This window comes from Crocodylus porosus, unplaced genomic scaffold, assembly GCF_001723895.1.
Source record: "Crocodylus porosus isolate Cpor-Errol unplaced genomic scaffold, CroPor_comp1, whole genome shotgun sequence".
In the NCBI taxonomy this organism is placed as follows: Eukaryota; Metazoa; Chordata; order Crocodylia; family Crocodylidae; genus Crocodylus; species Crocodylus porosus.
This window is the reverse complement of record NW_017728951.1, coordinates 34,485,975-34,502,444: the sequence shown is the minus strand read 5'-3', so window position 1 is coordinate 34,502,444 and position 16,470 is coordinate 34,485,975. Positions and strand designations below refer to the sequence as shown.

The following is a 16,470-nucleotide window of genomic DNA, read 5'->3' as shown; positions in this document are numbered from 1 at the left end:
TCCAGACTAGAGAGCCCCATGGCTCTCAGCCTGTCGTTGTAAGGTCTGTTTTCCTGACCTCTGATATGCACGTGGCTCTTCTCTGGACTCCCTCAAGCTTCTCCACATCCTTTTTTGAATTGTGGAGCCCAAAACTGGATGCAGTACTCCAGCTGCGGCTTCACCAAGGCTGAGTACAAGGAGGGAATGATGTCCTGGGATTTGCTTGAGAAGCATCTATGGATGCAAGCCAGAGTTTTGGTCACTTTACTAGCCGCAGCATCGCATTGCAGGCTCATGTTCATTTTGTAGTCAATGATGACCCCCAAGTCTCTTTCTTCCGTAGTGCTAGCCAGTGTAGCACTGCTGAGCCTATAAGGATGCTGCAGGTTTTTCTTCCCAAGGCGGAGAACCTTGCATTTGTCGGTGTTAAACACCATCAGGTTCTCGTCTGCCCATTTGCTGAGCCTGTCCAGGTATGGATGCTTTGCCCCAAAGTTTGGTGTTATCGGCAAACTTGGCCAGTCTGCTTCTGATATCAATGTCCACATCATTAATGAAGATGTTGAACAGTACGGGTCCAAGGACAGAGCCTTGGGGGACCCCACTGGTCAGAGGACACCATGATGAGTGACTTCCATCTATTACTACCCTCTGGGTCTGACCACAGAGCCAATTTTCCTGCCAGTGGATCATGGTGGACCCAAGGCTACAATTGGCCAGTTTGGCCAAGAGGTGATCATGGGATACCAGATCAAAGGCTTTTTTGAAGTCAAGTTATATGACATCAATCTCTTCTCCCTTGTTCAGGTGATAGGTCAGCTGGTCATAGAAGGAAATGAGATTGGTCAAGCAAGACCTACCCGCAACAAACCCATGCTGGGTATCCTTCAGGATGCTGGCATCAGCCAGTCCATTAAGGATGGCTTCTTTAATAAACTTTTCTAAGATCTTCCCCAGGAAGTTTGTGAAATCAAGCAACATTCCACTGTAAGCAAATGGCAAATTTGCCAATTTAAAAAGAGCAAAAGAAAAGCCTAGGTCTAAGAAGCAATTATTAAATGGGCTATTAGTCAACAACCAAAGATTCATATGAGTGTTTCAATATGTAAATTCATGAACAGTAAGTACTGAGCTGTGTATTTCTATAGAACATGTATTGTAACTGTTAGCCTGTATTACCATATATTTTTGTAGCTGAATTCCTCAAAGATAAGGGAGATAGAGAAAGAAGCAGCTTTATTATTGTAACCAGGAAGTTAGTGATGAGTAAGAAAAGCAAGAAAATGACAAGAAGATATTTCAGACCAGTGAAAAAAAAGGATAGGAAAATCTTACTGGTGTGAATTGGTTTTCGGGGTGGGGCCAGAAAAACAAAGATTTTTAAAATGAATAATCCGAAAATGTTTGTTAGAGTTAACAAAACCCTCAGCCTGAAGAAGGGTGTGTGCACCCAAAAAGCTTGCAAAGAAAGATTTTTTTTCCTATTTTCTAGTTGTCTAATAAAAGGGATCACTTCTGAACCAAGAGTTTTAGAGTTTTGTATTCTTCTCTTGTTAGTTAACTGTATATATACATGGGGCTGATCACAGAGAATGTGGGAGAACACAGTGCACTGGCAAGAACCTGTGCTTCAGTGCAAACAATAAAAGGCTGGGCTGCAAACCTGTCTCCTGCCTCTTTTATCAGTAATACATTTCTAATTCAAGTAACAGGTATGAGTCACCTCTTAACTTGATTGTATACCATTGTGATACCATCAAAGGCATAACTAGCAAGTTTTTCCCCCTGGGCAAAACCCTGATGAAAAGAGTGTGTGTTGGGGGTGGAGGAGAGTGCTGCCGAGGGCCATGGCAGTGAGGTAGATAGGTTTGAGGATACCACTGGAGAGTAGGGTTTTTTACAAACAAAATCCTCACTATAAAGTACTACGTAGTAGTTTTCACGACTTTCATATCTAGTGAAAATCAACTGATCCTGTATTATAAAGCATTGGAATCGACCAGTAGAGCTGTGTGAAACTTCAGTAACTGAAGTAATTTGGCCTGATTCAGCAGCTGAATCTCTGAATCGGAATCAAATCAGGAGACTCATTAATCTCCCTAAATTGAATTAGAAACCTCCAAATCGATTCAGAGATTCAGGCGTAGACTGTACAGGCAGGCATTAGGCAGTGCTGGCGGGAGCAGCTGGGGGAGTAGCCGGAAGACCCCTGGCTTGAGCTGGCAGCCCCAGGAAAAGGTGTGGCCCATCCAGCTGCTCCCCTGACACAGTGAGACAGGCAGTGCTGGCAGCCCCAGGAGAAGCCGTGGGGAATGATCAGGGAGCTGGGGGCGAATGACTGGGATTGAACCAGGAACTGGGGAATTGAACCAGGAGCTGGAGGCAATGATCAGGGCCTGAGGGAATGAATGGGGGCTTCCCCTCAGCTCCCAGTTCAATCCTTCAGCTCCCCAATCATTCCCCCCATCCACTGTGGCTTCTGCAGGGGCTGCCAGCACTGCCTGCCTCACCCATGCCGAGGGCAGCCGGTGGAGCAGCTGGATGAGCATGGGTTCTCCCAGGGCTGCCAGTTCAAGCTCATCTGGCTGCTCCCCCATCTGCTCCCGCCGGCACTGCCTGCCTATATAGTCTATGGCCAAATAAGATTTGGTGCTGAATATCTTCAGATTCAGTCGAATCAAACCAGGACAGTGATTCAAATAACTGAATCGAATTACTGTCCCTCCAATTTGCCGAATCCAAATTCAAAGCGAATACTTTCTGCTTTGCACAGGCCTACTGACCAGTATAGTTGTCAATTATGAAAGAAAAATGACAGAATACTCCCTATTCATGACAGAAATGATTAGGAGGTAGTATAATATCATGTGCACAGAAAGCTAAGTGTCACACTAGTTCATCTTGAGAAAATGAAAACAGGCAACATGAACAGTTTTACTTTCTTCTTCACTGCTTTTTCAGGACTGTATTATTCTCCCAGCAGCTTTGGGTCTCTGATCCTTGTCATGTCTTTGTTTGCTGCACTGCTGTAAGATCCTTTGGGGCTTCATAACCTTCTGTGCCCTCTACCTGTTGTTTAATACAAAACCTAAATATGGAAGCTAAGCTAATGTAAGGGCCATTACACATAACAACAGTATGCAAAACATTTAAGCTCTACAGGAGCAAAGCTGAAATCCCCACTGGGAGTTTTGCCATTGACTTCAATGAGAGACCAAAATATCAAATTGTGTTTCACATGTTAAGACCCTTCCAGTCTAGTGAGGTTTTGCAAACAAGTTGTTGGTCATGGCCAGCTTAAAATGCTGAATTTCCCATGGCTGTGCCAGTTCATCCTTTGCAACAAAAATATTTACATAGCTTTATAGAAATCAATTGCTCAGGGCAAACTAAATCCGTGTTTGCTTCCCCCTTTGCTGTTTAATTACATTTCACATTATGTTTTCACTTAGAAAATGCCATGTGTCCTAAAATAGCCACCCCAACGCCCAGCTCATGTAAATTTTAGAACTAAGATTTATGAAATCATATTGTCCAGGTGTTTTATTATATTATCTCAAAATTGCATTGTTTTCCAGTGTAGATTATCTCTTTATTCCTACTTTATTCTATTATGTTTGGATATGAAAAATAACACTAGATTCTCCAAATCAGGTCATTGGGCAGCATTGGCTGATGTGTTGCTTTCATACATTTTTATGATGTTCCTATAGTAAACATAATTTAATAAAGCCAAAACACACTAAATAAATAATTGCATCTAGAAAAGCAATAAAACCAAATAAAATTAGTACTTTCATAAGTGGAAAAGGTACTTCAATTACTGCTACAAGCAACAGCACACCATAAAATGTGTAGAATAATTTCCCTTATGCATATTTCTAGTATGTAATAATTTGATTGAAAATATGAGGAAACACACAGGAGGTTCAAAAATGTGAAGGGTATACAGTTTTCAGCAAAGGATGCGTAATAACAGTGCATAGAAGCCAACACTCTTTTAAAGTACCTATGGTAGCTAGCTTTTTGTTTCAGCCCCTCTTCTGTATTTCATTTCATCATCTATGTGTTTAATTACATTTTGGATTTTTTATCTGAAAGCAAGTATTCAGGCAGGCAGGGGAAAAAAACGAATTCTGCCACCATTTCTCTCATTTGGTTTTGATAGTATTTTGGCAAAGTAAGACCTGGAATCATGCCACCATCTTGTTCCAGGAACAAAAGTACTACCTCAGTACCAAACATCCACACTAGCAGGAGTGTTCCTGGGAATGAGATGAGGAGAGAAATGAATGACTACCATTCAATTCTCTGTTTCCAGTGGTGCATGGTTGTCTTAGCTACCACTGTATGAGGTCACTGGGAGTCTGACAGATACAGTATGCTTCTGTACCTATTTAGGAAAACTAGAAGTGATTTGAAAATGGTGTCAGCAATTATTTTTTCAGAATCTAAATTAGAATTCAAAGTGAAATTTCTAGGTTTAGGGCATTCGTTTTGGTAATTATTATTTTCTCAGGCTTCATGATCGATCCAGTGTAACATACTTCACAGAATCACAGAACTAGGAAGACCCATCCTTTATCTTGGCCAATCCAAGGTAATAAGTCTCCTTCAGTGTCCTCTCCTGTGTAATTTTATGTTAGTGTAGTGTCGCTGGTAGGTGATGTAAGGCTTCAGCCCCTTTCTGGTCGCTGCCTTGTTCCCCAGCGATGTCAAGATGAGACCACACCCTGAGGCCACCTAGATGTTTTTGGCACTGCCCCTACTCGCCTGCTACATCTTCGATGTTGATTGATGGGGAGGCAGTTCCCTGTCAGTGGTCCCAAAAGGGGTCTTGACCCTGGTCTTTCTTCATGGGGCTCCAAACCTCCCTTTTACCCCACCCTTATGACATCCACTGCCTGGGAAGACACTGCTCCCTGTAGTCTTCCCAGGGATGATCTCTTCTCATCCATGTTACCTGCCTTGATCGGGGTTAGACCTTTCCAGTCATCAATCTCTCCCAAATTGATCCCTGGTCTTCGGATCAACTTTCAGGCAACTAAACCTGCCCTGGCGTGGGGTAACTGTAACTCAGGAAAATTCTTAACTAAAAAAAAGGTGTTTGGCGTCTGCTGACAGGCACCTGGGATTCTGGCTCCCAGGACCCCTATGTTCCTTGGGACGGGAGAAGGAATCCATCCATTTCTCTGTGTATTTTTCCCAGGGCCCAGATGACTAGGAGCTGATCACTCCTGATCCCACCACCTGGTGGTACTTGTCGCTTCCTCGTAGGGCTCCGAAGCAGCCGCCACCTGCTCTTCCCTCTTCACCAGGCTACCTGCATAGTTTTGCTGTCACTCGCTGCCCCTTCCTGCCACGGTACCTGAGCTCTCCGGTGCAGCTGTGGCTTTGCCCCTGGTTGTGAGGATGAACTGCTTCTCCCTGCCGTGGCCCTCTGGAGATCTGTGGCTCCCAGAGCCCGGACTCCCTGTTCCTGCAGCTGGGCTTCCTCGGCTGACCCTGGAGCTTCGCTTCCCATGATCGGCTCCACCTCCCCCCAGCTCTCCCACCTGTGTTTCCTGGCTGGTGTGCTGCTCCTCTCCTCCCGGGCAGCTGATTAACTGATTATCAGTTTATCAGTTAATCTGATTAACTGATTAAGCTGATTAACTCTCCCCAGCCGCCCTTTGAGCAGCCTGCGCTTCTCTGAGGCCCTGCCCCTGGGGCTCACCGATCCGCAAGCTCGGGCAGCTGAGGAACTGCGTTTCCCCACAGCTGCCGCTTGTCTCCTTCCCTATAGTAAGTACCAGGGCTCATTGGGAGGGGTCCTGGGACATGTTTGGGGGGGGGGGCTTTTACCTCTCCTTTCACATGTAGTGATGGGCTTTCTTGGGGGAACTGTTCCTCATTGCTTGTTACTAACAATATTTCTCTTAACAATCTGCCTGCCAAACTTGTCATTTGAGGTGTTGAAGAACACCTGATAGGTTTGGACTTTTAAATTTTCAAACTATTAGATTTTTGTTTCACAATTATCAAGGAGATCAGGACTAATCCTCTTAGCTTAACTGCAAAACTTCTAGCACATCTCAAAAGTATTTACTATGAGCTCTTTCATGTATGGAGTGGACAGGTCTTGAACCTTCAATCAAAACATCTTTATCCAGTATTAAATACATATAAAAAACATGCAAATCAAATCTTAAAATTTTAAAGTCTGCCAAAATATCTCACATATTGCTTTCTAATAGTTCAAGTTTCACTCTCTTGGTTCTTATGATCTTACAATTGCATTAGCTCTCAAGTAATCTGAGTCTTCCAAAATGAAATGAATGTATATTTCTAGCTTTTTAGCCAAGAAGATTTCTTTAAAAAAGCTGTTCAAGTGTTCCTGATTCAAGCATAAAGAGGAAAAACAGGCTTCAACCCAATTTACTTCATTTGCAGTCCATCACTTTCAAAAGACAAAGAAGTTTCAGCAGCTGTTGCATCAGCTATAGACAAAAAAAATTGTCTAAATATGTGGCGGTCATGAGGGTTTATGAATGTAACAACATATGAATAGAAAGTTGCGTTGACTTGCTACACTGAACTGTCATCTCTTTATTATCTGGACTTAAATATGTGCCCCAAAAATGTTCCTCTGGGAGTTTCATAAATATCTTATTTACTGCAGAAACAGTTAAGAGTGATATTCTGCATTCACTGGCTGTAGTCATGCTGGCTGAGTATATAAGTAGGAGAGAGGGAAAGGAGCAGTGTCAAGTTAAGTATTTATTACCAAAGCTAGCTTGCCAGCACATGGCAAAGTGGCACATGAGGGGTGACTGCAGTGTTGTTGCATGTGAATTGCTTCTCCAGAAAGAAAACTTAAAATACACCATTAGGGGTAGTATAGAGGCAGAAGCTGGTGATATTATTGGTTTGATCCAGTCTACAATTTATACATTCCAAGCTTTCCCTCTAGCATTAACTCTGTTTAAGTTGAATTTAACTGTGTTTCTCCATGTGACTAAGTTTTGCAGCTATGCCCAGATGCCCTGAATTACCTTCTTCTTAGTGAGTTTTTCCAGAACTTCCACTCTCTCAGTCATTTCTCTTTTGCACACACAAAACAGAAATCTTGGGTCCTTTCCATTTCATATTTGAGTAACTTCCTGTTTTGTCCTCATGCTCTGTAACAGCTCCACAGGAAAAGTGCTGATATTATCCAGATGGCACAACTTAGGAGCATTTAAATAACTCACGCCACATCCCAAATATTTACAGGACCAGAAAAAGACTTGGCAAGAATCTCCAGACCAATTTGAACAGGTCCAGATATTTGTTTCTCTCTGCATATAGGTACAAAAGAAAGAAACAGTACAAGTAGCCAAATCTATAACACAAGACACTAGAAGTGATGGGCACCATTAATCCCTTTCTGAGGCCACATCTACACAAGATGCTGACTGCACAGTTGTTACTGTGCAGTCATTTAGTACTTGTATAAACAAAAACTCAATGAAGTACTACATAACTGCCCAGTAATCAGAATTACTGTGCAGTCAGGATGAGGAACAGCTTCTTGGTGATGATGACTGCACAGTAGCTCATGACTACTGTGCGGTAGCATCACGTCATGCTTCCTGCCACATGATGCTACTGCACAGTAGTCATGGGTTCCTGTACCATCAGCGTCTCATGTAGGCCTGAGTATATTTCTTTACATAAGCATTGTGCTGTAAAAGCCAAGACAACAGAGTAACGGGCATGCATGACAACTGCCATATAGGCCAGTGGCAGTGGTTTGACAGGGATCGTACACAGGTGAAAGCAGGAGATACCAAAGCTTGAGCTGAAAAGCTGGCATGTGTGGTAGGCAAATGCAACAACTCCCTTGTCAATAGGGTACTGAGGGAGGATATGTTTTGCACTGACCAGTGAATGAGTTGCACAGACACTCATTGGCATGCCCCAGAGAATATAGCTGGAAATACAGTTTCTGCTCTGTAGCTTCTGCTTCTACATGTAAACCACAGGGCCTGAAAGTGGGCTTGGGAAGAGCAGTGCACAACTTAGGAGGAGGTCAGTGACTGTAGAACACCAGGTGGGGCTGTTCTGCTACAAGGAAAAGGTAGAGAAATTCTCCTGTAGTCCTGTTCTTCCAGACAGACAAGATGGAAGAGGAATGAAGTCACCATCAACAGTGTACTCACAGTGAAACAATGTGAAGTTCAGAAGCAGATATAATTGTACAGCCTGGAATCTACCTGCATGAGCCTCTACTGCAGGGGCGGGCAAAATGCGGCCCGTGGGCCGGATGTGACCTACCATTCTATTCGGCCCATGGAGCCCCTAAAATTTTGGACAATTACTATTTATCTGCCCCTGGCTGCCTGTCATGAGACCCTCAATGGCTTGCCAAAACTCAGTAAGCGGCCCTCCACCCGAAATAATTGCCCACCCCTGCTCTACTGCTTAAGTCGAGAAGCCCGGCTCTCTCAGCTGAGACTGTTGCAGGTTCCATAAACCTAACTGTAGACACGACAGTACGAGAGGGGGAGAGAGTGTGTGGATTCCAATGACACTGCACTCTGGGTGGGATGTTCCAAACTATTCAATTCTGGTTTAACTTTGATAAAATTCACACTGACTTCACTGTGAGCCAGGTTAGTCAATGATCACTGCTTTTAACACTCCTGCCTCTCTAGTCATACCCATTGGAAAATCAACTAAACAGAATTTTATATGGGTCAGACTTCCATTGAGACTTTACAAAGAGCAGTAAACTATACCCCCTAAGACCTCACCTATATCAATTTATTAGGATGTGGATGACTCTTTTCTTTAGGCATCAATTTAAACCACATGTCTCAAGAGGCCAGAAAGGGAGGATTGTCAGCATTTTACCACCAGGTGTTTCACCAGGTTATAGCCAGCAAGTCAGTATTTCCCCTGGAAGAGAAAGGCTTCAAAAATTGCTTATCAAACACTTGCAAAATGTTAGCAATTATGAAAGATGCAGCTGGACCTATGAGTTGAATTAATCTTCAAAAATAAAAGCAAAATATAATTGCTGACTTATGTGAGCTCTGAAATGTCAAGGTTCAGTTTAATTACTACTGAAAGAGTTCAATAAATATTGCATTGCAATGTTGAGCATCACCCAAACATTTCATAATGAAACCATTGGCAGGAAAGTCTGTTTGCCCAGGGGAGAAAGACAGCTGCTTCCATATAATACTTGCCTCCTCCAAGATACTCACTTTTTATTCAACAAGGAAGTAGTTGCTAGAGCTAAATCCTACAGAGAGTGACTGTACACATGGTTATTGGCTCCACACAGGAGGTTTGCCCATCCCAAATTACAAGTTCACTCCCTACACATCAAAATGAATGTCTATTGTAAGTATCAATACAGTCCTATTCAGTGTGATGTGTACAAGTTATGTTTGCAGGCTGAACTCACCCCTAACATTATTCTACAGAAACAGTGAGTAACACTAGAGATAAGTTGGTCCACTGAGTTGGTCATTTCCTCTTAAGAAGGATATAGAATTGAAAAATATTGGAAAGGTAGAACTGCATAAGACCTATGGAAGTGCATTTAGCCCCACTCTCAACAGTCCCCTTCTGACCATTCCCACAGGTGCTTTCCAAAACCATTCTTTAAAACTTACAGTGAATGAAATCCTACAACCCCCTAAATTAACTTGTTCCGAGGCTTCAATACGCCTACAGTGAGAATTTTTTTATTAATATGCCTAAATCTTCTTGGCCACAAATTAAGCTGGTTTCTTTCTGTCTTTTAGAGAGATCCAAAGGAAAAAACCCAAAATGATGAGATTTCTGTTGGACCCTACATTAACAATGCATAAAAGGTTCATATAACAAACCTCAAAATCACAAAGTCATTTGCTGTGCAGTTATATATATACATAGTCAGTTCTCAGCCTAGCTCCATCAAAAAGTCCATTGAGATTTCACATAGCTTCTGTTATGAGTAAAAGTGGCTTTACTTGTGGTCTTAGCATGAATTCAAGCATAGCAGCAATTTTGAATGTTTTGTGCTCTGAGTTTGAACATGAACATGCAAGTGACATTTAGGAAGTCCAAAAGAAGTATACTTTTGCACTCCTCATATCCCATAATGATGGTTTCTTCACAGCTCTTAATACATCTTTGAGAAGAGACAAGCTAGAGGAGGATTATGTGGTCTGGCAAAGAGACAAATTGTGGGGTTTGAAAATAAATGTTTTCAAAATTATAGGTGGTCAAGTGAAAAAAATGATCAGTCTCTTTGTATATGTTCAGCTTTATATTATTTCTCTGGCAGTCATTAACATCTTTAGATATTGAGATTATACATCACAGTGAAAACTGCTATGCATCTGGGGGGAAATTACCTTCCAAAAACACAGAACACAGTCTTCCAACTCCTTATTATCTAAAAAGAGCTCATGTCTGATTGTTCACCTAGCCAAAAACTTCTAATCACCATATGTATGCACAACACATCTTTTCCCCAGAGGATGAGCCAAATTCATCCCTGATATAGCCCTGACTTGCAAATTAATAATGAAGTTACTAACCTGGGTATAAAATTAATTGACCCATACTCCCTCCTACCTAGGTTAGTAATTGAAATAAAATCAACCTCAGAGGTATGTCACTTGACTGAAAAAAAATCACTGAACAAAGTGAAGGAATACAGTATATAAAGAGTGAATTGGTTCCTCTTCCTACAAGAGGTTGTAGCTGTAAAATGCTGGCTAAAGACGGTAGCTCATTAGAAGGTATTGAAAACTTCTTAATCACACAAGGCCTTGAAAACCGTGAGCTAAAACTCTTGTATTTCACAAGCTTGTTTCCAAAACAGTAATTAGGTTGTACACAATTCAATGATACTTGAAACCCCTCATTACGTTATGGTGAGAACTACTAGAACATAATATTCATTTTCTCTGTGCAGCAGATCTGGAGCAGCTATGGTTACTTGTTTTTGTAGAACTGTTTTGCTGGAAGCTAAAGGTTGAAAGGTTGGGACTGTCCTTTTGAAAGAAGTGCTTGCAAGCGCCAGCCTCATTCATTAATTGGTTTTCAGACAATAGACCAGTGATTCTTTACCTGTGCTGTGAGATCCTTTTAAGAGGGGGGTAGGGTGTGAGGAGGCAAACACATAGTTTCATAGTTTTGGGGTTGGAAGAGACCTTACAGATCATCGGGTCCAAAGATCGCCAGGGTGGGTGACTGTACCACATCTGGGAGGAGCCTGTTCCACACCCTCAGTAGTCAACTTGTAAAGTTTTTTCTTTACATGCTTGTCCCTCCCTCTCTCCTCCTCTCCTCTGCCTTCCTCAGCTTCCCAAACACACACTGCCCAGCCCCTATGCAAGGAGGAAAGCACTGTAATAAATTAGTTTCAGAAATGAGATATCATTCAATTCACAGAAGTTACAGAGGGGTGCCTGGAGTTTAAAAAGGTTGAGAATCACTGCTATAGACTCTTCAGGAAAAGGGCTCGACCTTAGGCATATTGTGTAGCACTACGCAGTTTCCCAAAGTTGTGCAAGGAATTTGGATGTTCAGTTTCCATTAACCTTTTTGAGAACTTGGAATCCTGATCTTCTGGGTCAGGGGTTGACAACTTGTGGTCCTGGATTGGATCTGGAGTACCAAGTGATCAGATCTGCCCTACAAAGCCCAGATATCTACAATGATTTGGCTGTGGAGGACTTTCGCAGCAGTTCTGCAGGAGGCACTGTGGGGAGCAGTGGCAAGGGAGGGAAAGGAGTGGCAGCAGCAGCACTGTGGCAGCAGAGTAAGCACTGTTAAGTGATGTTGGCCAGGACAGAAACCACAAACCACCATCAGAACTAGCTCTTAAAGTCTTCTACCACTGCAAAAGGTTACTAATGAATGCCTGTTCTACATGGTTTTGCAAATCTCTGACTACAAGTATTTGTTATATGAGCATGTTTTGGTAAAGGAACGTCATGTCAGCTTTTGGGAGTGCTCCCAGAGCCAAAATGACTTCCTAAGCCTTACCTTGGAAATTCATAGCATTTGATCCCTCCCCTTTTTCCAGGAGTTGTTACATCATCAGCCAAGTCCAGTCAGCCAACCATATGGCTCAAGCCAATCAATGCCCCCCAGACCACCCATCAAACTGTAATAAATAAAGGTATTGATATTTATAATGTGATAAGCATACCTGCTAGGATGCTTCTAGAGGGCCAGTTAGCTAACTGAATGGACCAGTTAGCTAACTGAAACTACTGGATTTAACTCCTGGGGAATTTTAACTGCCCATGCTAGACAACAAGTACAACCAAAATCATGCTGAATCTCTTTGTTACCATTACTGGGGAACAAATTTAGAAGATAGGTCTTGTGGCAAAGTTTGCTACCAGTGACTTGAATCCAGCTCTGTTAGGGAAAGGAAAGTTCCCAGACAATGGCAGTAGGATGGCCCAGATTTTTGGAAATCTAATCCTGAGGCATTAAGAAATCATATAATTAAATGGGTAGCACTTACATGCTACTCTGCATTACATTTCTAAAACACTTGATTACCAAGATCTAAGGCAATTATTTGCGAGAAAAAATGTATTTGACCAACTCTGAGGTAGACAGTAGGTTATGCAAGTTATGCAAAGCCACACATACTCCTAAAGTGTCAGAGAATCATAGAGAAGTAAGGCTGCAAGAGATATCCAGAGGTCATCTAGTCAACCCCACTGCCTGAGGAAGTATTATCTCCATGTAAAACAATACATCCTATACACTCCATAATACATCTCCAGCCTATAGACTCCATAATATAAACTCTGTACAAGACTACCATCAAGAGACAGTCATGTGGGACCTTGTTAAAAGCCTTGCTGAAGTCCAGATATACCATAACCACAACATTCCCTTTATCCAACCAAGTAGTTACATTGTCAAAGAAGCAGATCAAGTTAGTTTGATGTCATTTGTTTTTCATAAATCCACGCTGGCTTCTTGTGATCAAACTTTACTTCTCCAGATGCTTGCAAATGTCCTTCCTTAGGTTGTGTTCCAGTAACTTCCCAGATATTGAGGTGAGGCTAACCAATCTGTAATTCCCCAGGACCTCTGTTTTTGGCCAAGATATTTTAGAATCTCTTTTTGTTGTCCTTAACCTTTTTTGCTAGATGCAACACTTTCTTTATCTTTGCCTTCTTGATTTTGCCCCTGCAGGTTCTTGCTATTTCCTGGCACGCTTCTTTTGTGACCTGCTCATTCTTTCACTGCCGGTATGCTTTCCTTTTGCATTTGAAGTATTTTAGAAGCTCCTTGTACTTTGGTTTCTTGCCATTCTTCTTGTGCTTCCATCATGTTGAACAGTTTCTTGTTGGAGCTCTGATACTGTGCCCTCTAGAAGCTTCCAGCCCTCCTGGGTACCTTTATCCCTCAGTCTACCTTCCTATGGCACCATGCCTACTAACTGTTTTGAGTTGGATGAAATCCATCTTCTTGAAATCTAGCATTGTCATTTTGCTGACCTCATGCTTTCCCTGTCTCAGGATCTGTAAGTCTATAGTATCATGATCATTTCCTCCCAAGTTATGTATCATTTTTGCTCCTGCACCAGTGCTTCCCTGTTGGCCAGGACAAGAGCCAAGACAGATGATCGCCTAGTTGTGGCCTTCAATTTCTGGAACAGAAACTTGTCTTCCATACAAGTTAGGAACCGACTTGACACTCGGTGTATGGGCGCATTGTTCTTCTACCAAAAAGTCTGGAAAATCAAAGTCTCACATCAGTACCACCCCATAGCTTTTTAAGAGATTCATCATCCTCCTCCTCTTCCTGATTTGGTGGTCTATAATAAGTCCCCACCATTATATCAGTGGTATCTTTTACCTTCTTCACCCAAGTGCATTCTGCTTTGCTGTCTTCTTCCTCCTAAATGGGGGAACAAGGATATGTATTCCTGACATGCAAGGCAACTTCACCACCTTTTCTCCCAACCCCGTCCTTCTGAAACGGAGCGTAACCCTCAGTGTTCACATTCCAGTCATAAGAGCTGTCCCACCAAGTCTCTGTGAAGCCAATCAGATCATAGTTCTTTCCACAGGCTGCAGGTTCCAACTCATCTTGTTTATTCTCCATAGTTATTACATTTGTCTACATGCATTGGACATATTTTGCATTTTGATTTACTTCGTTCCCTTTTATGCCACTTTTTACAGTACAGTAGCTCCCTGGCCCTTTCCCAGAGTTAAGCTGCTTCTTCAAATCCTTTCCCCTCTGGACTGTGAACTCTTTTGCTAGAGGGTTTTGATCATTCTTCTTGGAACTTAGCCCTCCTCACCTGACTGGCCAGACAACGCCCAAAGAAAGATGTTCTTCCCTCTTTCCGTCAGATGGATCCCATCTCTTGATGGCAGTCCTCCCAAGAACATCCGCCCATTGTAGAAGAAACCAAAGCCTTCACATTGACAACACCATCCCAGACACACAGTCACTTCCAGGATACAATAGTCTCTGCCTGGACCTTTGCCTTCCATGGGAAGAATCGATGAGAACACCACTTGTGCTCCAAGCTTCTTAATCCTCCTGCCAAGAGCCTCACAGTCACTTCTAATTTGTTTAGTGCCAGGAATGGCAGTATCAGTGGTGTCTACATGGACAAGCAGGAAAGGGTAGTACTCCAAAGAATGGATGAGCTTTGGCAGTCTCTCTGTGATGTCCTGAATTTGGGCTCCAGGCAGGCAGCACACCTCCACAGCCCCCAAATCTGGATGACAAATTGGTGCCTCTGTCCCAAACTACATCTCCTTTTAAAAGCTGTGTCAAAATGTCAAAATCAATGGAAAATTTGCTTCAGCAAATGATTGCAGAGCTAGGTGTGAAGGGCCTACTCAAGCCATCAGGCATCTTTCCACTGACTTCAGATTAAGCACTATGGTTGATGAAGATTAGCAACATGAAAGATGTCCAAAATGTGTTATGTAGGCTGTGTTCTAACATCGAACTGTGTGCTCCTTTGTGATGTTGGGCAACCACTGCTGATTTCTATGTGAGACGCAAAGGCCTGGCTAGAAAATTTGGTTGACAAAATATAAAATCTCTAATGAATTATTTTTACAAACTCTTAAATCTAAACACTTCTGGATACATATATGAAGGAGTTACTATTCTCTACCACAGAAAATATAAGTGAACAAAGAAGAGAAGAATCTAGGACTTAGAATTCTGCCTCTCTCTATCACTTTCTGTGCTTTTAGCTTCACATAAATATGTATTCCTGCTAGCATTTCAGTATCTGTGTCCCTCGATGGGTACACATCTCCCAGTGACCCTAATGGGAAATGTGCTTGCAACAAGAGGAGCATAGAATTTTTATTCAGGCTAAAGCAAAAGCAAAAGTAATATAATTCAAGCAAAGTTTTTTTTAATGGGTTTTACTCAGGGCTGTGGATCTGAATATCATATTACGCGTTTTTTTTCTTTTTTAATTTTCAGCTGAGATTATGTACATATTTTATGCAGGTTACTATATTTTTTTTCTTGTAAAATTCAACTACAACCAATTCTAGCACATTAACAACAAAAGAAATCTCTAGCTTATTATAAACATCCTTCAAAGAAACCTTAAGCACATGTCCTCTGGAAATAATTTTGCTGGCATTTAGGTTATTATAAAATTCTCCCAGAATGCTGGAATTATTTGGTAATGTGCCTTTAAGCCCTGTCTTGACTGTTCAGGATTTCTACAGTGCTCTGACTCTGCCATGGCTTGGGTGCCTTATGCCAGGTTGATGAAGTTCAGAGATAAACAGCTCAGCATAAGCAACTCTTATCATTTTGCTGATTTACCAAGTGGCATCAGTTAAAAACCATCTAGTGCAGGAGCCAGCCATGTAAGTAGAGCTGGAAACTGTTTTCCTGTCCCTCAATAATATTCATGATGTTCCAGCATCTGGTGTTGCACAGAGGGAGGAGGGAAAGGCTGAAGGGATACCCTATTTCTTACAGGAGAGAGATGGATCTGCCCTAAGATACTCAGTTCTTTCTGCTTCATTTCCCCACCCTTGGTGGGAAAATCATGTCCTGTGATTAATCAATATATTTTTAAAGCAAAATGGTTCATTGAAAAAGTCTAGGGCCTCTGCCATGCATTACATATATTGTGATTAACTGTTTAATCACACAATAAATTTAGACTAGTCATATATGCAAAATAGTTATCACACCATAAAAATGTCCATCCAGCTATAAAAAAGAGCCAACCAGCTACAAAACGAGTGCTTGAAAATGTGTAACAACTCTATAGCTGGTTCCTATCCAGCTTTAATCTGAACTGGGGCAAGGGTCTAAATAGCTTTAAGTCAGAACTCTAATTCAGGGTGATGTAGTTCTGTATATCTTGACAGGCTCGTGAAATGGACAGATAAGAACGTGATAGTGTTCAACACTGAAAAATGCAAGGTTCTCCACCTTGGGAGGAAAAACCTGCAGCGTCCTTATAGGCTTGGCAGTGCTATGCTG

The 16,470-nt window shown here is 42.1% G+C and overlaps 1 protein-coding gene across 3 annotated transcripts in view; it reads right to left on the bottom strand.

Annotated features, from left to right (window-relative positions):
• Positions 1-16,470, bottom strand: part of VSTM4 (V-set and transmembrane domain containing 4) — a 103,629-nt gene that overhangs the window by 1,080 nt on the left and 86,079 nt on the right. The gene's annotated exons all lie outside the window — the stretch shown is intronic.